Here is a 23155-nt window from a genome sequence, read left to right on the forward strand (position 1 = left end):
CCTGGGAAGAGGGCAGAGGATTTGGGCATAGGAGAGCTGCGTTCTCCTGTGTAGCTCTACACATGATGGGCTATGGTAGCTCAGCTGCCTCTCCAAATTGGTGTCTGTTCCTTCTATTTGATCAATGTGTGATTTTGGGGAAAGGACTTGTTTAATATTTTTATGAGATGAGGCAGAAAACAAAAGACTTGAATGTTTACTACAAAAGTGCTGTAATGCAAATAGTAGATAATTGCTTGCAGTTAATCAATTTTCTGTTTTGTGTTGTTTTTCACACAGAGCAATGAAGCAAGAGAGAAGTTCTTAAAAACAGAAAAATGTGATTGCATGAACGTCATTGTTGGCAGGAGGACTCAGTGGATTCAGGTAATAATGTGACACCACTTTTTATAATGTTTTAAAAACTGGCTGGGTTTCAGGCTTCCAGTGGCCCTTTGTCAGGGCCTGAGGAGTAGAGGAAGGTGACAAGGTATAACAAGACCCAGTAGCTGGCTGTTAATTCATTCAGACCAGATGAGAGGGTGTGGGTGTTCCCACAGTGCTGGGGAGTGATGCTGGGCTGCAGTAGCTTCATTCTTTATGTCAGGCTGTTGTATCTGAGACTGGGTTTTTTTGTTTTGTTGGGGGTTTTTAATGAGTTAGTTTTTAACCCTAGGAGATTCTCTCCTTCAACCTCTTACAGCTGTGTTGATGTAGGTGAAGCTCCATGCCTGTTTCATGGAAGAAGGTCAAATGATTAGTGGTCCCTTCAGAGACCCTAAATCTACGAATATCTCCCTTGAATTCCCCCTTTAAAAGGATTTCTGGATCAGAGCAGATCATTATCTGCGGAAAGACCCAGACCTAGACCTTTACTGCTTTAGAGAACTACTGCTGGTTGTTTTCTGTTGTGTGAGTGAAGACAATTTCTCATTGCATGGTTGTAGGAAACCTAATGTGTGATGTCTAAGCATCCTATTAATGTTTGCAACATATTATCTCAAAGTAATGGACTTTAACATATTTAGATCCTGTTTTGTAGGAAAAGTAAATTCCTAGCTAAAATGCATCTCTTACGGTTTGAATCATTTTAATTATTTCCCCTCACTGAAGGGGAGCGCAGAATGAAGGCAGGGGGAATTTACAGTGCTAATTGCACTCTCTACATTTGTAATTGAGAGCAGATCCTATCCTCAATCTTCTTAGGCAATCCTAGTGAAGTCATCAGGCTTTTCACAAGCATATGGTTTTCCCCACGCCTGTTTGATTCTGGGATAAGGGCCTACGGTGTGCTTTTTCGTTCACTGATTTCTCATACAGAGGAAGTTTGAAAAATATGCATCATTTTTTCCAATGTAGATTCTTGGTTTCTAGCAAGTTGAAGAGATTCTGCAGTATTTTATTGAGATCAGCAAAGCTCATTGCCTTAAACTGAGCTGTTTCTAACTGGCAAGTACATTTTCTTCGTTAGGTGCAAGGTGAGGAAAAAAGCAGCTGTCGCTTTGCATTGCTGTAGTCATGACCAAGAAGGACATTTAAAAAGTATATGAATGGGTGTGGATTTGATATTTACTAAAGCCAGCTTCTTTTTAGTATTAAATTGCGTACTCCAGGAAGCTGGCTGCTGTATCAACATTGGTATAATGACACATTATTAAAAAAAAAATCAATATCCAGTCATAGAAACAAGTCCTGGTGTAAGCAGTTGGGTGCTTACAGCTGTGATTTGTACGTATTTGCAAATGTAATGGGTGGGTTTTTTTTCCTCATAGCACTGGTAACTTGGATAAACACCGTACATGTCACTCATTGCAGAGTATAAACTTACTTTAAAGGAGCAAGTGTTGAATTTGCTGAATATCCTATTGCTTGCATCCCTGAATACTTACTTGCAATAGGTCATGATTAATCTTAAATTGGCCAGCCTGAGGGGAAAATTACTGCTGATGTCCCATAGGTACTTCAGAAACAAACGGAATGATGGAAGTGCTTTAAAAACATAAATAGTAGTTAGAATTCATAAAATTGTAAAGCAAACATATGGTACAAGGCCTTCTAAAATATAACACTTGAAAGCTTTTTATATCGTTTCAGAAAGAGCTTGTTTGGTTATCACAGGAAAAGTAAATATTTTCATTCCTTTTTCTTCAGCGCATTCTCATTCCATTTCTCTTTCTCTTTTTCCTTTATTACTTATTTTTTTCCCCCCCAGAGCGTTCTTATTTTGGTGGTATGGGGGACCAGCACCTGATGTTCATAGAAAGCCCTAATTGAGAGCAGGAGATAAAACTGCTATTGGTCCTCCTGTTGTTAGGTGCATTCTCAAAGTCCTTTTGCAGTGTCGGCGCAGAGTTGATGTAATCCAAATTGAGCACCCCCTGTGCGCATGTGTGCGTGAGCGAGATGTGATGGACACTGCAGCGGCTCCTGGCCTGCTCAAGAACACACTTATTTTTTAATGCAATACCCCAGGCATTGGTGATGAGGGATGCAGTCCCTCTGTGTGTGTGTTGTACACATGTGTGTAGGGGTGTGAGCTCACAGAGGGCAGCACAAGGCAGGATCCCCGCTCTTCTGGTGCATCTTTGGTGGTGTGGTCTTGGTCTCCACTGCTTCGAGACATTAGTGGGGCGGGGAGGTGAAGTTGCTGCTGGAAAGGGGCAAAGGAGGAAGACGGGGAGCAGAGAAGTGGGGAGCCGAGTGGGGATCGAGGGCCAGGGAGGAAGACACAGCTCCAGAGGGAAATACTCTTGTGCTTTGCAGTTGCTTGTGTGGATAGAAACCAGATGGTGCGCTGGAACACCCGCTCGCTTGGGCGGCGGCGGAGCCAAACATATGGTTAATGGTTAGGAGAAAGAGCTTTTCGAGCCAGGGCTTTGCTGACTGCCTTGCATTACAGATTGTTGCAGTGTGTCATTACATTGCCAAACTAAGTGCTTAATACCCGCTGCGGGCGCTGGGCAGGCATTTGCAGGAAGGATGCAGAGGCTCCCCGGTCAGGGCGGGAGGCTGACATCACGTACGGCCTCCTGCCACACCCCCCCACGCCCCCTTTCCCCTCTGGAAACCCCGTAAATCTCCCCATTTACAAGCCCAAATCTACAGCAGGCAGTTTTCCTGCTCTGAGTGTCTTTAATCCATTTATTTCCAACAGCGTATGGTTGGTTTTGCCTTTTTTTGTGCCTTTTTTTTTTGGGTCCTCAAGCAGCCGAGTTCACTGAGGCTGCAGCACCACACTTACATGTCCGGCATCCGAAGTTCCTGCTTTGGGATCTTTGGGCGACACCAGACCCCATGTTATCTAAGGAACTGCTGAGCTCATTCATCTCCTTTTCACGGCCCGCTTCCTTTTATTTTTAGCCAAATCCGTCAGGCCTGACAGGCGGGTAATTTGAGCCAGAGAAAGGGCAAAGCTCCAGGTCCTTTCCACAAAGCAATTCTTCTCCTCCCTCCTGGGAAGGCTCCAAACTTGGCCTGCTCCAGGCAGATGGATTTGTTGAGTCATGTGAGATCATTTACACAAAAACACAGCGAGGCAGTGAAAAGGAAAGAAAAAAAAAGGGGGGGGGGGAAGAAAAAAGAGAAAAAGGTGGGGGGGAAGGGGTGGGAGAGCGTGCACTGCCGGGGCTGCTGTGAGTGTAGGAAATGTGCTGCGAGGCAGCTAGACAGAGGAATGCAGCAGATTCATTCTTGTATAAGGTAATGTCTCGTTTACAGTACAGGGTGGAGCCAGCACGGGGGAGAAATCTCTCGAAAACAGATTACTCATTTAAAACAAAAATTCTCCTTAAAATAAATAATAGTAATAAAAAATAATAATAATAAAAAAACCCAAAACGAAAACCCAACCGGCAAGCGGGCGGCGCACACGGGCGCGCAACAAAGGCGGCGTTGTTGACAGCACCGGATTACAGTAGCGGTAAACTCCGGGCTGGGAGGTTGCTGGAAAATGAGTTTTCTCCGTGATGCAACTGGAGTTTGCTTTGTCTGGCCGCCAGTGCAAGCGGTGCGGCGGAGACTGGGAGCCCAGCAGCAGCAGGGCGCGCTTTGCTCCATCCAGGGATGGTTTTGGACACTGGGGAGGGATGGAGTGAGAGGTTAAGAATCCTGAGCAGATAGGCTGGGGGGGCATCACTAACAGCAAAAATAAGGGGGGGATATGCATGGAGGGGGATGGAGAGAACCTCTTCTTGCTTTGATTTTGAGCTGGTTGTGGCATCATCTTCATTGCATTGAGGAGTAAATTGCCTTTATTCAGTTGAATGTGAATTTTGTTTTCGTTTGCAACCTAAGCTAACCCCAGCATGTTGGGTTTTGGTTTTTTAAGTGGGTGGTAAGAGAGAACATGAAACTTGGAGCTTTTCAGATCTTGTTACATCCTAGAGAATTAGGTTGGGTTAATTTATGCAGTGTTCTAACAAGATGCGTTCAAACCTTTAAATAGACTGTATTTAAGTATTGTTAATATAACTCCCAGTTACTCCAGTTTTCTTAGCGAGGCAGCATCTGAATGTTACTGTTTTGTCCCAGCGGTGATTAAAAATTAAGAATAGAAGTAGAAACTGGAACTGTAAATTGGTGGGAAATATGCAATAAAACAAGTCCAATGCAAAGTATTTCCTAAAATTCTCAGCAACAGTTGAGGAACAGTTGAGGAAGCATGTAAACAAAGGTTTGTATTTTAACACGATGCGTTCCCCTGCTGAGTAGTATCTTGTGCACTGCTGACTCCACAGCAATGTCTGTTGAGGTGCTTTCCTCTGGGGAGGGGAGGGTTTGTCTGGAGCTTGCCTCCCTCTAACTTGACCTTGTCTTTCCCTTTTTCTCCTCCCGATGCTTTTTTACACTTTTGTCTGAAAGACGGCTGGCTTTCCGAGCCCGCTTGCTCTGCTGGGCTGTGCCACTGAGCACAGCACGTTCAGTGTGGGGAGAGCCTTCCCTTCTGCGCTAAGAGTGTCCTCACTTGGTGGAATCCTTTTGTCTTGTCTGTCTCTTGATGAGGCTGCCTCATTACTTATGTTCAAGGAGCACTTGGCAACACCCCAAGTTCCAGCTGGGGTCCTGCAGGGCACAAACCCCCCCATGGGGTCCCTGGCCATCAGCTGATGTCTGGTGTGAGGATCAGCAGAAGGCTAGAACTATAAAGATGAGGAGTACAGCCAGGCTTGGGACCTAGATGGTGCATTAAGCTGTGGGCCATAAGCACAGCAGCCTTTAAGGGGGAATGGCTGTAGATTGCTCAGAGAACCTTGGAAAGGTCCTGGAGAAGGACAACATTGTTGTTTATTCTGTTTGCATAGTTACTGTGACTTTCTTTCCCTTTTTCCCCAAAAACCTAATCATCCTACATTTTCTGTTGCTGTGAGCAACATTTCCTGTTGTTACCCAGAGCTGCAATTCCAGTTAAATTCTCACTTTGCGAAGCTAATCTCCCAGCAGTGGGTGTGGGATTTCCAAAAGAAAAGACATTTGTGAAGAGACAGTTTTTAAGGTTTTTGTCTTAGTGGACAATTCTGCAGAACTTTTTTAACTGTTCACATTGATTATTGGTTGAAAGCCCTAGCTTTGTCTCTATTTATGGCACTTAGAGGACTTGTAGGTTTTTTATTCCCCTACAGAGTGCCCCAGTCCTCAACGTCTCCTTTTTCCGCTTCAAAGATGCCACATGTGTTGCTTTTTGCATCTTTACGTCAGACGACCAGCCCGACTAGGCAGGTTTCGGGAACTGTTTATGACCTGTCTATCGGGAAAATCAGCCTTACTCTTCCTTCCCCCTCTTTCACAGCCTCTCAACTTCCTCTCCTTCTTCTAAAAGTGTATTGATGCGATCAGCCCCCTAATTCTTTTATCTCACTTCTCCTGTCGTTCCCATTCTTCTGTCTGTCTCATGATTAGACTAGAAGTTTCTCTGCTGCTGCCAGCCTCTTCCCTCCTGGCACGTACTGTGGCGCTGCCTCCTTTGGGATCTGAGGAGGGATGAGTGTGGAGTTCATACTTGTTGAATCATGTCCTATGCTTGGCATCAGTTTGCAAAGGTAGAGGACATTGTCTATGGCAATTTTTCTTTCAATTAGTAGCTCTAAACTACTAATTCTCTCCATCCTAGGTTGGAGGACGAGCAGTAGATCCCCACCAAGGCTTGGGAAGGGAGGCACTGAGGACCTCCTGCTCAGGTTGCTCAACCTTCTTATGTTGTGCCAAGGAGATAGGTGGTAGGAGAGAGGTAACCCTCTATGTTTGATGTCACATTATCCTTTTGACGGGACAGGATAGTGATTCTTGGAAAACTTAGGCAAACTTTATAGTACTCTATAGTGATATTTGAGGTAAATGAGGCAAATGTTCATTTATGGGACCTAGGAAGTAACCTCAAAACAAATAAATCTGCCTGCCTGCCTTCCCCCTAACAGAAAATTATAAAAGTTATGGTGTAGTGGTGGCGATTTCTTCTTTGTCATGTGTTCATCAGAAGGCATTTCAGGGAAGAGACAAGATTTATTCTAAACAGATTAAGTTTCTGTGGAACTCTAAATCTATGTAAATTTTTCTCATCCAGCAATGAATTGGTGCAATAGTGGAGTGCAGCACTGTTTGTAATGTATTCAAAACCTAGCTGTTGTCTGGGTGCAGCCAAATCCCATTAACTGTGATTTCCCTGCTTCCTTTTTCCTCCTGTTGAGCCTTCTGGATAGCGGCTTTTCTTAACAGCTTGTTTGTAGAATCTGTTCTGAAATCTCACAGTGGCTTCACTCTTCTCAAAGCAAGGGAAGATCTGGGAGTAGCTTATTACCTGTTTATCATCCAGTTTCTGTTTCTGTTAGAAAGTCTTCATCGGCCATGGAAGACTTACAAGAAGAAACAAGCTTAATTCTCTTTGCCTTCTGTGTGGTCAAGCACAGTGGAAGTAAAAGTTCTTTCAAAGATTAAACTTTGCAGGTTGGTTAAGTGATACACCAATCTAGACAGCACTTTGTGTATAAAATTCCCTTCTTGAATTGCCTTGGAGCATTCTTAGGGAACCTTAAAAGCTGTCTGAAAGTTTCTAGCATGGATGTCCAATCACACTCTGACAGTGCCTTTGCAGTAGCAGGTTTTCAAGTCTGTGTTAAAAAATACCAAGTTGTTTTAAGGCTCTGTTCATTTCATTAGCTTTTCACTGATAGCTTCTCTAGCATTACTAACTGCTAATGTCATCCTTTATTTTTTTTCCTTGATTTTGTTATAAATTAAATAGGTGTCAGCAAAAGCCACTTCTGATCAGATGCTATAGAAATACCTTTTTTTTTAACCTCTTTGCAGCCTTTGTACAATTAAGGGGAACATACTGCTGTTTCTTGCTAGGTTCATTCATGTTTAATAGCTATTTGTGAGCCATATTTGGCTTTAAGTGGATGTATCACAGCTCTTGAAGCATTTTGGTGGCTAAATAGCTGGGATTAGACACTCCAGTTGCTCTTGCCAATTGTTTTCCTGTGTTCGTACTGAACTCTGTGTGTTACAAAAATATTTTTAGTTATAGCCTTGTCATATTTGTTTAAGGAGAAGAAATGTACTCATTTTTCAGAGAAGTTTATCTGGGAGTGAGTGGAATTATATTAATGTTTTTTCCTCGCTTGATCAAATTCTAAGTGCTGAGATGAAGGGCCCACTATTACTTGCAAAAGTAAGACTTGCTTTTGCAGGAGTGGAGCAATTTATCTTCTGTATCTGCTTCACTAATTGCAGCCTGTAAAGACCCTAAAGAGTCCTGCTAGTCAACAATTTCCTTACTGCAACCAGTAAAAAATCAGATTTAAAATGCACTTAACTGATGCTCTGTTCCACATTTTAATACCTCTTGATTGCTGTGGTCACAGCATAAATAAACACATTTGATTGCTTACTGGATCATGCAAGTTTTGGATACTTTCCTCCCTCATCAGAATACTCCTTTTATCAAAGCTAGCTGCTGTCATAGAGCCCCAAGCTCTTGATTAGGTAAAAGGGAATACCATACATGGGAAAATAAACTAGCACCCACAAGGTAGCTTCATCGTAGAAAGTAACAAGATTTCTGTTAGAAAATTCAGCTTATTGTTTTCTGTTTGAATACATTTTCAAAATTAATAATAAAATACTGAAATATAAACTTCTTGTGCATTCTGGGAGAAAGGCGTAAGTAATTAACATGGGATATCTGTCTTTTTGGTTTTGAGTTGCTTGCTAATTGGCTTCTATATAGTACTGTGAAAGGGTTTGAAGCCCCTGTGGTGGCCTTGGACCAGTCTGGACCAGCCAAGACTTGTTGCTGCCCTTCTCCATGCTGTTCTCTATGGTTAATGGTGTCCAGAAAGATGGCAGAACGCAGATAGTTCCTATTAAAGAATTCTTCTCCTGGGATGCACTGCTTGGATGCAAGCATCAGCCCTTTTTGCAGCCGGTGATGTCGCAGGCAGCAGGACCGCGTGGGGAGGACGTTGTGGGTAGCACTGCGCTGCTGAGGGTATGGGAGGCACAGCCAGGCCTGCTCAGCTGGTGTTTTGAGCACAAGAGGTTAAAAGGACAAGGGTGAACCACGGTCTGAAACAGATTCTTGCATGTGGCAGGTCTGTTCTTGGGTGACACTCACTTGGTTGCGCAGCTCAAGTGCAGCAGGAGTTTCACCCCTGCCCACAGGCTGACAATCACACGCTCAATGGGAAGTTACTTTTCTGCTGGGTTTTGCCCCCTGTGAGTGTTGTCATTGGACACAACAGAAAATTAAGGGCCAGAGGTTTGTGGGCTATCATAGCCTGTTTACAGTTTAAAATAAATCTTTTGTGATTAATTCTCCATGGGGCAAAGGGAGAGAGGGGTTCATGCCCTAAACTCTAGAGAATTTTTAGTGTTTAATGCTAATTTTAACTGGAGCATTAGTGAGTTAAGTAGAGCTCCAAGTGCTGCAGTTAGCCTTCAACAGGAAACAGTGGATAGCATTGCTGAAGGAGTGGTGACAGCAGGGAGTTCTTATATGCATGCAGCGGCACTTCTAGAAGAACTAAAGGTTGGTATTTCTGAACACAAGTGGAAATGCACGTGAGTTGGTGACACATATTTTGGTTTTCAGTACAGTAGGTGGCAGGAGAGACAAAGTGACAGCTTGGCTGGGGTGGCTGCTGGTCCACATGTCACAGTAACAAATGACGGTCTATGCCCAGTACTGTGTAATAAACGTGACGTTGTATTGCCAGGTGCTTTTGTGAGGTCTGTCCTCTGGTGGGATCAACACAATGCCATAACAGGATGGGAACATGAGATACACATACTGCAATGGCCCCATGTTAAATGCCACGATATGTGCTTGTGTTTTTGTGTGATGTCTTCTGGTACATGTCAGGTACATGACTAGGCGTTTTGTGGCAGCCTATGCCAGTCCCAGTTATGACCACTCATTGTCTCTCTCTTCCTACACTGTCCTTGGCCAGGACTTGCCCCGTTCCCTCTTGTGCCAGTGTTGGTGCTCATGAAGCTGACCATAATCTGCTTGATGGGGTGAAGCCAGTCATCAACAAACTAAGCTAAAGACGTGGTTGGGCTTTGTACAACTCAGCAGAAGCATCTCACCTCATGGTTGTGAAACTGGTGTTGAGGTATAGAAGTAAGTGGTAGGAAAAGGGACTGACAAATTCAGGCAATAGGGTGATCAACCCTATCAAGCAGGATGGAAGACAGTGAAGTAGACACCAGCAAGTTCTCTAAGCCAAAAGCTGATGTACTTTTGGGCTTCTGGTCTGCAGTTGCATAAAACAGCCTTAAAAGACTGAAAAACTTTTTAAGTATGTAAGAGTCTTTCCTAATGGAGAGGTAAACTGAAAAAGTGAAATTAGTGTTATTTTCCCTTTGTCTCTTAGACATACATCTCCTTTATTAGGTGAAAGAGCTATTCCTCATCCCACTGCAGTTAAGGTGAACTGATTGTTTCCTTTCTTATTTATGGGAGATTTGGTCTCCCAGTGCCCCTGAGAACAAAATCTACTCTGGTGCATGTGTAACTTGAGCAATGTCAATGAGATTGTAAAACAGAGAAGGTGATTTAGCTCTGGGGTTGTAATTGGAGAAAGGAAGAGCTTTTGTCCATTGATTCATAGAGAAATTAGTGTATGGCTAAAATATGCCTTCCTATTTGCTGTGCTTTTTTCCCAAGGATTGTTCCCTGAAGGACTTTTGGTCCTGGTGGAAACAATTTCATCGTGCAGGCCTGCCTTAGAGCTAAAAAGGGCAGACAATATTTGACTCATACTTATCAGAAGAATCTTTAGTATAGATACAAGCTTCCAGTGATGATTTCAGTCCTTCTTTTATCTATATCTGGATATAAACTTTGAATTCTGGCATATCAAAACATGCACGTATGATGGCCTAAATTTTGCATTTTCATAAGATGTGAAGCCCTGTTGCTTGGCTCCATTAGTTATATTCTGTTTCTTTGACCACTGTTTTTGTAAGATAGTTGTCAGTGTTTTTTCAGTAAATTAATGCTGGTTTTTATCACTGAAGGTGACTGAAAATTGAACTGCTGTTGAAGTTGTAAAACTGTTAGTGTAATGTAGTAGCAAGGACAAGGCATCTTTTGTCTTTGCTGGAGAGCCTGACTGCCCCACAGATAGAACCTGAGCACTTTGTACTGATGAAAAATGAAGGCAGGAACACGGTGATTTATTGAAGGTCAAGGAGGAAACCTGGAAGGTTGAGACCTAGGTCTCTTCTACCCCACCCCAGGAAGCTGAATCCTGTGATTTCTAGTATGGTGAAGTTTGCTTCCTCTTCCCCTGAGAACGTGAGACTCTTCCCATTGGAAAAATATTTGTTCTTGTCACGGCAGGTACAGACACACGTTGCAAATTTGGAACAGAGTTTGACTTGTTGCCACGAAAACAGGCACATTTAGAGAGTAGCTAGCTGTAGCTCTATTGTGCAGAATGAAAAGGGGAAATGGTCTGAGGGGCACAAACAACAGTTAATAACTGCACTGTTGCTGCTTTAAATACTCAGCTCTCTGACTTGTAGCTGGACCAGAGGAAGGACCTAGGTATACACTGGATTTAAGCAGCCTTTTGACTGTTCTATCCCTTGCACCCAGGGCAGATTTTTTTCTCATAGAAAAGCCATTTGTAAAGAATGGGACCTTGTTGGCCAAATTTTCCTTAAATGGGCTGGCATCTTGCAGATACTGGTATGCTGACAGAAACGGTGTGGCTGCAAAGAGTTAATTGGTTCTGTAACCAAGTTTAACTGTGGAGGGCTCTGCTTGGTGAAGAGGATCAGGAAGGAGTTTCTATTATTTTAAAGCAAAAGCTGTCTGAGACTAACTATGAGAAACATGCCATGTTGAAATAATAATTTCTTAAAATGAATTTCCATAAGCAGCTCATAGGTTTATGCTGTGCTGGAAGAAGTCTGACTGCACTTAAATGTTGATACCTGGATTGGTGATTAGGAAAATATTGTTACACAACTGGAGTTTAAATACCAGCACAGCTTCATTGTAATAATTTCCCCAAAGGCACATTGGTAATTCTGCTAAATAGGGAGTTTAATAGACTTTAATAATGTGTGCTTGGGAGACCCTATACACAAAGGAATAATGCATAAAGCATTCATTATTGTAAACTGCTACCTTTGCATGTAGAGAGGAATCTGTTGAAAAAAAACTGTTGTGTTGAGCGTGGCAACATGTTTGGAGGGTGTTAACAGACAGAAGTCATTGTCACCCCCTTACCTAATTCACCTGCTGTGATTGAAGTTGCATCATTTTACTCAACAGTGAATGAATTATTCGAGGTAGACATTAGTTTATTTTCTGAGAAGTCCTTTGAAAGCTGGTGGGCCATGGTGGTTCACGGGGCTTTGTTTTCTTTGATATGCAGATTTAGTGTCAAGAGAAGAGGTATCTGGTAGGAAGCACGGCATAACCCCATTTAAAAAAATGACATAAAAACGTTGACATTAAAACAACACAAAACAACCTTATCAAGTGGCTCTAAGTGAGTTTAGTGTTGTATTTTGATTTGTTTTTCTCTGCGCTGCTGCTGATCGCCCTGATGGAGAGCAGGCGAGATGAAGGAAGGAGCAGATGCTTTTGGTAGTACAGTAAGGCATTTATCTCTCTTAATGAGGTAACATCATTAGTGCTGACAAAGTGCTGCAAATCCATACGTGTAATGGACTGCTGCTGTCTTTCAGTAGTGCACAGGCTGTTGTACTTCTGAGCATTTGAATCTGCTGAATCACAGGTCAGGCTTTATCTCCTGTCTGATGCTGCTGGGTTGCATTTTTTGGTGATTTGTTTTTATTTTGTTTGTGTTGGTTTGTTTGGGTGGTTTTAACCATTTTATTTTCTACTCCCTCCCCCTCTCTCCTCCTCCCCCCCCTCCATTCATTTCACTTTTTCCTTCAATGTCTGGGAAGTGAAGCACTCCAGGATGTGTTGGGGCAGGCAGAAGTGTACCTGTTTTCCAAGCATAGTAGCTGATTGAAATGCCACATGTGTCTATTGCAGTGCAAGGACCTTCTCTGTAACTGGAAAGTTGGTTATATCTCTTTGAGCCTGATTTATTTTGCCTAAGATGGCTAGAGGTTTTGGGTTGGATGTTTTGTTTGTTTTTTTCCTTTGCCCTCTGCCTGTTTCCTTTAGAGCAGTGGCATAATGTCAGCCACACTAATCATGCCAGCCAGTGACACTGATGTTCAGTAAAACAGGCGCAGAAAAAGGGAGAGAGGTGGCTGTGGCACTGGACAAAGAACAGCAGCATTTGGAGGGAAATCTACAGGTCAGAACATTCCTCTGTACAAAATCTGTCACTGTAAAAGTCATGTGCACAGCTGTATTCAAGGTGTCCAAGGGAAGAAATGAGATGTGTGTCAATGGGTATGTGTCCTATATGTCTCAGTTTTCAGATGGTAAGCATTGCAGCCCACAACTATAATAGTATGAAAATAACAAAACTTCAACCAAATAAATCTAAATTTTAAAAAGCTGGGAGGCTTTAATAATGCCTGTTAAAAATTCCTTAATAATCCCAGAACTCCCATCAAAACCTCCACTACAAACAGGCAAGATAACCTAGACATTTGTGGTATGCTGTGTGTTTATCAGAGAGCCACAGAGTGACACTTGGTCATCCGTGCTGATTCCAGGAAGAGAGCCTGTCGGTAAAAAAGATTCATCTGAATAGATCACGCACACAAGAAAAAAAAGTGGTTCCTCTTTCTTTTTTTTATCTGCATGCCCCTCCCATCCTGGGCTTCCCAACACCTGCTTGTGCTGAAAGAACATAAACAGAATTGCAAGATTCCTCAGCATTAACTGTTGCCTGACAGTCCCAGCTAAACATTGCAAGGTCATCCCATTTTTCCTCTTCTTGCTCTCTGCTGCACATCCCCTGAGCCTCTGCAGCATCCTCAGATGGACCTCCATGGTTTTTTTTGCTCTGCCATGAGCTGAAAGTCAGTTGTGTTCACCAGAGCTGAAATTAACCCAAAGTTGGGGGTCTCTAATTGGCCATTCCCCCCATTATATTACCCTCACATGAGTGGGGGGACATGACTGAGAGCCAACTAAGTTGCAGCTGGTAGGTCCACATACTAGCCTGTAGTGAAACATTATCAAGTAACCACACCATTGCATGGAGGTTTGGGTCAAGACTACGTAAAGCTCCATTAATACTTGTAACTTTTATTAAATTTATTTATTTAGCACTGGAGAGATCCAAGGGTACGCTTCAGTGACGCCCAGTCAGCATTCCGCTCTGCTGAACTGCAAGCATCATTCTGTGAAGCAGCAATCTCACTAGTGGCTTATTGCTTCCCCATGCTCCTGTCTTGAACTGGCAGAAAGTAATGGCCAACAGGTCAAAGAAAAGGTATCATTTTGGGAAAGCTTTAGGGCTTTTAGATCCTTTTTGGTTTTACGTGCACAGACACTCTATTGCTTCTATAAATCATCATTTCTACAGCACATACCAAAGATTTTCTGTGCTATCTTATTCCAGCATTGAAACCAGAGTTCAATTACCTCTCTTCCAAAGTTGGGACTACAAAAACTTTACACCGTCTCACCCTCCTCTCTTGCTGCAGGCACTTCAGTCCAATAAATAAATACTTGGCTGAGTTTTATTGCCCTTTACCCCTTTAAATAAAACCAAATGCCTTCTGCTTTGTTGAAGGCAAGTCATGCCTACTTCTCTTGCTCCAGCCTGCAGTTTCTCAACCAGCTTGGCCTCTCAGGGACTGATTAATTTTAGTGACTCTGAAACAGTTACCAAACCTTTCTGTGATTGATGTATGAAAAGAAAGTAACATTGTCCAGGGCGCTTAGGGAGAGAAAACAGTAGGTCATACCCTTTCCCAAGACTACTGATGACCCAACTTGACTCTCATTTCTCAAATAAAACTGAGGTGAAAGTGTTGTGATGGAGGGAAAAGGGGAAGGATGGAAGGGTTTGACAAATAAGGTGATAGTATGACAGGCTTATGTGTTAAGGCTATCTACTCCTTTTTTATTTTCTTTCTTGTGGCCAGTTTATTAAAAATATTTTAGGAATTGGCACCACTTCTCAAGAGGAGAAGGTGCAGGTCTGCTCATCAGTACTGTTTCAGGGCAGACTTAGAGGTGATGCAGCCACAGGCTTGGCTGCTTGCTAGGTGTGATACTTATTTCTTATAGAAAATACAGAGCAAAGCCCTGATAGAGAAGGACTGCTCATCAATCAGCAATTGAAGCGCTGGTGGGCCAAAGGGTGTTTGCCTGGCTTTCCTGGGTGGTCGACTGGCTCGTATGCAGCACATGGAAATAGATCTTTTGGAATGTGAAACCGTGCCTTCTGCATTTCTCCCACAAGTATTTTATAGTTTTGACTGGCATGTGCAAAGGAAATGGAGAATAATAGAAGAAAAAGACTTATATAACCCTTCAGCTCAGCTTCCTTTCCATACCAAAGTTTTGCATTTAAAATAAAAAGACAATTCTTGTGTTGTTGCAAAAGCGTTTTTTGAAAGTTTAGTGAAAGTTTTGGTAACTGAGTAAGGAGGTGGGTTTTTTTCCTTTTTTCCTCCTGAAACTTATCTCCAGTTTAGACAGTGGATATGCTCAGAGAAATGGAATCTGATTCCTGGTTTTGCAGAAATAGGTTGTGAAGAGACCTTGAGTGTTTGGAGATTTTTTTGATGTTCTTTCCTTTTTAGTAAAGATGTTATAAACCATTAAGTATCCAGGCTTTTGTAAGTCTCATACATGAGGAGGAGGAGGAGGAGGATGCTCTTGCAGCGTGGCTGCCATCTACTTACTAGATCTGTGGTCATGACTCTCAACATTTGGTGTAATATAGAAGTAGCATGTGTTTTAGACAGGTCCTTGCCAGCAGGACTTCTTTCTCCCTCAGGTTCAGCTGAAAAGCATAGAAAACACAGCCCACAGGTGTAGAATTGTCCTTTCAAGTCCATGGAAGATCCAGCTTTGGCCCAACTGTGAATCAGCCATTTAAGGCTGAGGATCCTCTGTACTGCCAGAGAAGTTGCCTCCCTCTAACAAACAAAAGGATCTTTGCCTTGGAAGTGAGAGTTTAAAAATACACAGTCATGCAGAGGGGGCACTGCAGCAGTGCATATATTAAAGCAGTAGTGCAGGAGTATGGGGGGTGAATGAACATGTGTGAGTCAAATAGAAATGCTTGCTTCTCCCCCAGTTCTGCCTTCCGAGGTAGCTTCATTCTCTAGGGATGTGGTCCTGGTTTTGTGAGGAATGCCTGAGGGCTCAAGTCACTTAGCTCCTGAGCTTTGTAAATCTAGGTATAAATGTTCTGTTGTTTGCTAGGTGCCTTGCAGTTCTCTGGTGGGAATATATAAAAAGTATATATGTAAAGAGTACCCCTGCCTTTGCAGTGGCTTTCAAATTAAAGATCTGCTTTGTTAACTCCATGGCTCCTTAGCCTGCTTTGTCAGCACTGAGCACGCACTGAGATGCTTCCCTGTGGTTTACAGCTCTTGGTTTCATCTAGCAAGAGCAATCTATAATCCAGGGGTATACAGGTAAGTGAGCTTTTGAGAGATTTGTGGAAAAGGAATGATGCATTCAGCATGATACTTGGAGAAGGTGAATATTCTGACAGTTTCCCATTGTGTCTTGCTATTCTGTTTTGAAAATCGTGCCTTTCAGTTATCCTCTCAGTAGAACAAGGCACTTCTCATGGGCTCTTGGAGGAGCCCCAGAAGTGTACACTTAATTGCTTTATGAATGATGTGAAGTCTTGGAATGCAATCTAGCCATTGCTCATGAACTAGCCGAACCTATTAAACCTGGACAGCAAGCAGGACTGAGTCATCTGCCCTTGATTGCAGGCAGCTAATGGAGCTGTGGGAGCAGTCTGTGACTGCAGAGCGAGATTGGCAGTAGACTCCCAGCAACCTTCCCTGTTTTGAACTTGCCCTACACTCCATTTAGACTTCTGGCTTTGAGACAGATGATTTCAGAGCAGTGAGGAGGGGGGAAGGTGGAGAGTAGAAAGCATTGTCTTCCTAGCCATGCTAGCTAGCATTGATCAGAAGTTAAAAACAAACCAGAATTTGAATGGCACTGGTAATTTGACATTCAAACCTGCAGAAGCAGAAGGATTTGTTATCTGGCCATTATTTGCTTTGATTACTGATTGTTACTCATTCAGGTGTTTCCATTACACAACACTAAAAAAAATAATTGCTCAAACAATGTGAGTTGGCATCTCCTCAGTGTTTTTTTACATCTGAGGGAATCAGCTGATCTTAAAAAGCCCATATAGAGATGGCTCAGAACACATGAAGCACATCCTGTCTTGCAAAAGAGCATGGTGGCACTTTCTTGTATCTTCACACAACTGTAGCTGCACAGTAGAAAGCAAAAATCAATAAATGTAGAGATTTTGATGATTTTTTTTTGTTTTTTGTAGTAGCTTCAACTAAAATGAACATAGTTGGGATTTTCCCAGGAAACTTGAAGTGTTTAACCTTTTAAACATCTCAACTGGAGATGGATACAGCCCTGGCTATGTAGTGTTTACCTCTAAAGCACTCTTGGCACTGTGCCGGAGCATTGTTTCAGATGAGCTTGTGCTGCTGTCTGAATCTCTGGGATCTCATCCTTCATCACTCACATGCCTCCCTTCCAGTTGTACTTTGTGCCCAGCCTTATTTACCTTGTGGGTTTTGCCAAGATCACAGCTTGGTGGTGTGGCTTCGGGCCCAGTCAGACCATCTGTCAAGAAGAAGGGGAGGAGAAGGTAGTGGTTTTGACATGTTGCTTGAAGAAGCACATGTCCAAATGTGCTTAGAAATCTTTGTTCTACTTGCTTGTTCAGTACTTTCAAGGTGCTGTGTGTTGTGGAATATTTTTCCGTTGTGCTGCCTTACTTTCCCTGTTGTGGAGAGATCGCTTCATTTCTAGTCTGGATTCGTACATTTTGTTTGTGCTGCTGGCAGATCCTATCAACACCCACTTTTCACTGATATTTAAACTTTAAAAGATAAAATAAAAATCTTTGGTGTCATGGAACACTGACTTGCTTGTAAAATAGTTCTATATACCAGAGATGCTATTTAAAAATATTGTAGGAGTCTAGTAATACATTAGCATTTTATGCATTTCACTCTGAGCAGTCCCAAAGTACTTAAACTGTAGTGCACACATGCAGCCCTGCGGAGATGCAGTTCCCAGGACTGGGGCTGTAAACCAGCCCCTGCCTTTGCTGATGAAGGGATGGGTGCAAGCAGCTTCAAGCAAAGCAGCCAGAATAAACTGCCTGCTGGAGGAAAATGCTATGTCTAGATGTATGACTCCCAGGAGTTCAGCTCGGAATGATCTCAGAGCTGCCCACCCTGGGATTCTGAAGCTGTGTGTGGACCGGGACCCCCTTAGCCTGAGTTGCCCTGGGTTTTGTCACAGCCTCAAGTACAGCCCCCAACCAGCACCTGATATTTGAACAAGTGTCCTTGTGGGGTCTGTGTAAAGAACTTGTTGCCTTTAGCACTCCTCTTCACTGGACTAACAGCGAGTAACTCTTTTGTTTGTCAGCAGCCACAAATGGAGCCACGCTTTCAGCTGGAGGCTGGGCTGGGTGCAGCTGGCTTGCAGAGGCCATGCATAGGGACCAGTATGCAGGCAGGCAGCTGCCACATGTCCTTTGGTGGCTGAGGATTCCTTACACCATGCCGAAGCAGTTGTGTCCCTGTGTGTGCAAAACACGTTTCTCTGCGTCATCCTAGGTATCCTTCAGCCCATTTTATATTTGTGTCCCTTAGAACCCAATGTGTGAGTTGATCCACATTAGCTATTCTAGACGTAGCTCAGCAGAAGGGATATGTAGAGCTGGAGTGTGAGGACAGGAAAAAAACATTTTCAGATGATTTTGAGACAGCAGTTACATCATTCTGGGAAATTCAGCCTTGCAGAAGCTAATAAAAACTTAAATTCAAGCTCTTAAAAAGTTAAGCAGAACTAATACCACAGTGTGTTTTCTGGTTATCATTTCAAAACCTCTGTGACATTTTCTCTGAATGTTCCCATACAGGCACAGTTATTCACGTGTGAGAATCTCAGGAGAAGCTGGGTGGAGGGTAACAGCAACCTTACCGGTGTGTAAGAGAGCTCCGTCTTCCAAAAAGACTTACATTGTGGCCAGCTGTAATGTCACAGTTCAGGGTTCAGTGAGTTGTCAGCAGCCACAGTCTGATGTTTCTAACCAAGCAGCATAGTGCTCCTTTTTCACTCTTTAAAGAAAATGAACCAATTAATTCTTTCCATCATGTCTCAAACAGAAAATAAAAAAGGGAAAAAAAAAAACCAAACCACTGGTTTATTTTCATTTGATGTTACTCTGTTAGGCAGAAAGAACCTTTCAATATATTGAGTTGGGAAGTAATTAATCTTGGGAGTGTGAGATGGGTTATAATCTTAATGTCATTTTACCATTACTAAAATGGGCTAATTTTGTCCTTTGCTAATCCATGTAAATCCCTTTGATTTAACAGTGCTGCATGGATGAAAATTAGAACTGCTGCAGCCTGTATTTTGGGATCTCCTTGCTTACAGTGTAAAAGCTTACGGAGCACATTGTTCGATGAAGCAGCTATCCCTCTTGTATACCAGAACACCACTAGCAAGTGCTGGGACAAGCCAGAGCATCACCTGCAGCTGTTGCTTTTTTCAGATGTAGCAGGTGAAGCACAAACCCTGTCATTTCTCTAGATTCAGCAGAATATGTGCAATTTGTCAGTATGTTTCTAGCAAAAAGGCTAAGAGCAGAAAATATTTCTAGGGATAGTAAAACCTGCTTTAAAAGAAATGAGAGGCTTTTAAAGCTTATACAAACCTTGAAAAACACAAAAGGGCTGGACTGAATGTTGCCATTTCAGTCAAATTTAGGACCTCCACCTACTTAAAGAGGAACACATTTAGGTCAGCGTTTTGTGCTTGGCAAAGTCGTCTACCTAATCTCCTTCGGAGCATTTCTGACTGTGATTTAGGTGTAGGGGGGGAGGGAAGTGCTTCCAGGCTGAGACTTGTAGCTAAATTGTCATACCAAGTTAATCTGTTGATAACCACCGACGTGGTGTAGAGGGATAGGCGCTGAATTCTAAAACCTGCTATTCACTGTGTACTTGTGTGCAGTTATTCATTTGGAAGCATTCAGCCAAGGTGTCCAAAACCTTCTGGCTTTTAAACCATTTGCCCAAAGCATGGCAGCAAATTCTAGTTGCCTGAGTTGATCTTGCTTTGTTTATGTGTTTCAGCAAGATTCAGAGAGGTTGTGTCAGTTGATCTGTATGCAGTTTCTTGCATTTGTCAAGTAAGTGGAGCAGAAATACGGTTTCCTCCTTTCTCCACCCCTTCTTTCATTTAATGAAATGGGAAATGTTGAAGCTACTGGAAACCTGGATGTGACATTTCTAAATGCAGTGCTGCTGTCTCTTAAATTTGGGTCTTGTAAGCAAGTTGCAAACATCAGGAGCTCCTGTATCGCTGGTCTTCAGTGCTGTTGTTTTATGAAGTTGATAAGGAGTAAGAGATCAGACGAATATATATTTTAAAACAGATGATGAAAAGAGCTTTCTTGGCAGATTATATTAGCAATAAAGGTGTTGGTAAATCTCTCCATTGTTATAAAGGATCCTGATTCTGAGTGTACGGACAGAGGAGCTGGGATAATGAGAGATGGCATTGCAATTTAGGATATCTTTAACCAGCATCTTGAGAGCATAGGCTCCAAGACGACTGTAGCTGGTGCAGCTGTGATTGCGGTGTGAACGTGGGTGTCTCGTAAGTGAGATGAGACTCCTGGGAATTAACGTTGGCGCTCTGTCTTCCATGAAAGCCCCATGTGCTCACCCACGTTGGTATGTACGGCTGTCGCCTACCTGCTAATGAACAACGAAACTAAAATGTTCTGCAAGGAAGTCTTCCTTTGGCATTTTTCCCCCAAGTATTTCTTCTTCTGTGAGCTCAACAGGTGCTAAAATAGAAGACAAGAGAATTACAGAAGTGGAGGAGTTTAACTAAGGCAAAGGTGGCCCTGTGTGCTCCCTGGGGTTCCCACATATCTCAAAGTTCTTGCTTTTGGGAACAGGGGTTGGAGCTCATTCCTGTTTGAGCTCATGCTTCAGTTCATGCCTTTCCATGCCTGCACTTAATAAAATCAAAAGCTGAGAACAAACCCAATCTAGGTGGGTTTGACGGCAGCTCAGCTTATCTACAGATGGTATTAAAACATGCTCCATCAAAGAGGGGTAATTATCAGGATACAGGAACAAAATTGCAGCACAGTCATGCACAGAATTGTTGACTGTCCATTAAGAGGCGAAGCAAGGGAAATCAGGTATCACAAAATTGAAATTCATAATCAAAGCAAATGAAGCAATATTGTTATTACTTGGGACAACAGAAGCTAGCTGTCCTCTTGGGAATCTGAAATAGTCATTTCAGACTTCCTTCAAATTTCTCTTTGCTTCCTCTGAAGCCTACTAGCTACCGATTTTTCAAACACCTGTATTTACTCAGACACCTGCCTTTGGCTTGTAAAAAACTGGAAGTTCTTTCCTGGACACTTGGTGTAGGGAGTTGGTGCAGACAGGTACTGGCCGTGTCCTGTATCCTTCTGCCATCACTCTTTCTCAGCAGGAGGTAACTCTACGGTGTGATAGCCCAGACTGTCTAGGAGTGTCACTTCTGTCATTTTAAGGTCTGGATTTCAGCAAGTGGATTCCAGCCTCTTTTTGTTTCAGAAACACAGATCATTTTTTTATGCAAAAAAAGTGTGTACTTTCTAAGGAGAAATGATGTACCAGATAACCATAAATGGCAAGTATTGCATAGTGTTTCTCAAAGTTATACACTGAAACAGTACTTCAACCACCAAATTTTTATTACACTCACAGACACTAGCTGTAGTATATACAGCTTTTATGTGTGTGTAAGCTGAAGCACAAAGTCGTTGGTTGGGATTATACAAGAAAATTTTTAACACAGCCCAGGTCCCTTGTTTGCTTTCCATAGCTGTTTGTTTATTACCATGTGTTAACATGAAAAGGTGAAATGCAGGTGGTTTGTCTTTCTTAAAGCAGGCTACATATTGGTTACACTTGCTCACATTGTATTTATACTACTTGAGAGCTTGTTATCTGCAAATATCATTAAGACATCTCTGGTTTTTATGTTCTTCTGAACATACCTTCTTTGTTTTCCCTGTTTCTGTCTTCTGTTTTGATTAAAAGATTACCACTCATTTCCTAGTATCTTGGAAGCAGCATTTTTTTTGTCTAATTTTTTTAACCAGAAAACCCTCTTTTACCCCAAACCATGGTTCTTTGTTCTTCCCTCTCCCCACCCCATCTTGCACCCCATTTGGCCAATGCCAAAGATGATATCCTCAGTGCAGACATCCTCCATACACTGACCTGTTCATCCTGTAGATCTTCAGAGCAGTCCCTAACATCCTTATTTGTCTTCTTCAGCTCTAATTTGGTTGATAGCTACCCGTTACAGTTTTGCTGTGGAAAAGTGATTTAGCAAGTCCCAGGTACTGGCCCTCTGGGTTAAATTTCATTCCTCTCTGTGGAGTGTGTCTCCCTGGGCTTTTTGCAAGGATGAGCAAGTGTTCTTTTCAACACTTCTGGACCATTTTGGCTCTCCCTTGAACCTGATTTTTGAATGTTAATATTTCAGGTCAGTGGCTTGACCTTCATTCAAGTGCAAAGTCTACTCTTCCATTACAGTTTACCCATTGTCAGGTCCAAAAGTACTGTGTCACATAGGGCACAAGCGTAGCTAACATCTCTCACGTGGGGTAGTAAAAATTGTTGGCAGAAGGGACCTTTCTTTTAATTCTCCATCTGCTGAACTAAATAGCACTGTAAGTGTAGAAGAATATAAGCTAGTTCAGTAGCCAAAAAAAAAATTTTATGAATTTTTTTCTCCTGTCTCTGGTAGGTGTTAAGTTCCTGTGTTTCACCATATTTAGGGAGTCCTAATGTAAACCTGTATAAGATTCAGGTGGTGGTAACTACTAAAATATTGGTCTGTTGGGGATGAGGTAGGGAGGCAATGCAAAATGTCATGCAGAAGAAGGTATGAACACTTTACATCAGCTCTGGAGACAGAATACAGCCATTTCTGAGATGTAAGATGTGATTTCTTTTTTAAGCCAGGTATCAAAATGGCTGCTGTTACTGTAAAATGTGATTACCTGGAATCTTCATCTTGCAGCATCCTTATCAAGTAGAATGTAGGTGACAGGAAAACTGCACTCTTTTAGCAGCTGGCAGCACGTGGCTACCACTTGAACACAGAGACCAAATCAAGGCATCAACTGACCTTGCTAAGGGCAAGGTTGTAGAGTCTCATGGCCCAAACTGAATTGGCCAAACATCGTGGTTGTGATAAAAGGCAGTGATACAATACTCTGTGTTTGGGGTTCAGCTACAGGCAAAGAATCTCCTTGGAAAAGAGGCAAATTAGAGGAAGATGGCAATGTAGCTGTTCCAGCAAAGTACGTGCCAGGAAAATAGCAGATTCTGTCTTGGGTGAAATGACGTGACCTGCTTTGGTGAAAGCCGTGAGCCAGGCAAGCCTCTGAAGAGTTCTTTAGGGAAAGGTTTGGGAAAAAAAACTAACCACAGAAAGTAGGTTTCTGGAACA

General features: G+C 42.6%; 1 protein-coding gene across 2 annotated transcripts in view; it reads left to right on the forward strand.

Annotated features, from left to right (window-relative positions):
* Positions 1–283: 283 nt before the first annotated feature.
* The window catches only part of BACH2 (BTB domain and CNC homolog 2), a 139480-nt gene continuing 116608 nt past the window's right edge, over positions 284–23155 (forward strand). For both annotated transcript variants that reach the window (XM_033512871.1, XM_033512872.1), the window contains exon 1: positions 284–366. The gene's annotated coding sequence lies outside the window, so the exon portion shown is untranslated. The remainder of the gene's footprint in view (positions 367–23155) is intronic.

This window comes from Parus major, chromosome 3 (genome assembly GCF_001522545.3).
Source record: "Parus major isolate Abel chromosome 3, Parus_major1.1, whole genome shotgun sequence".
Taxonomy (NCBI): Eukaryota; Metazoa; Chordata; class Aves; order Passeriformes; family Paridae; genus Parus; species Parus major.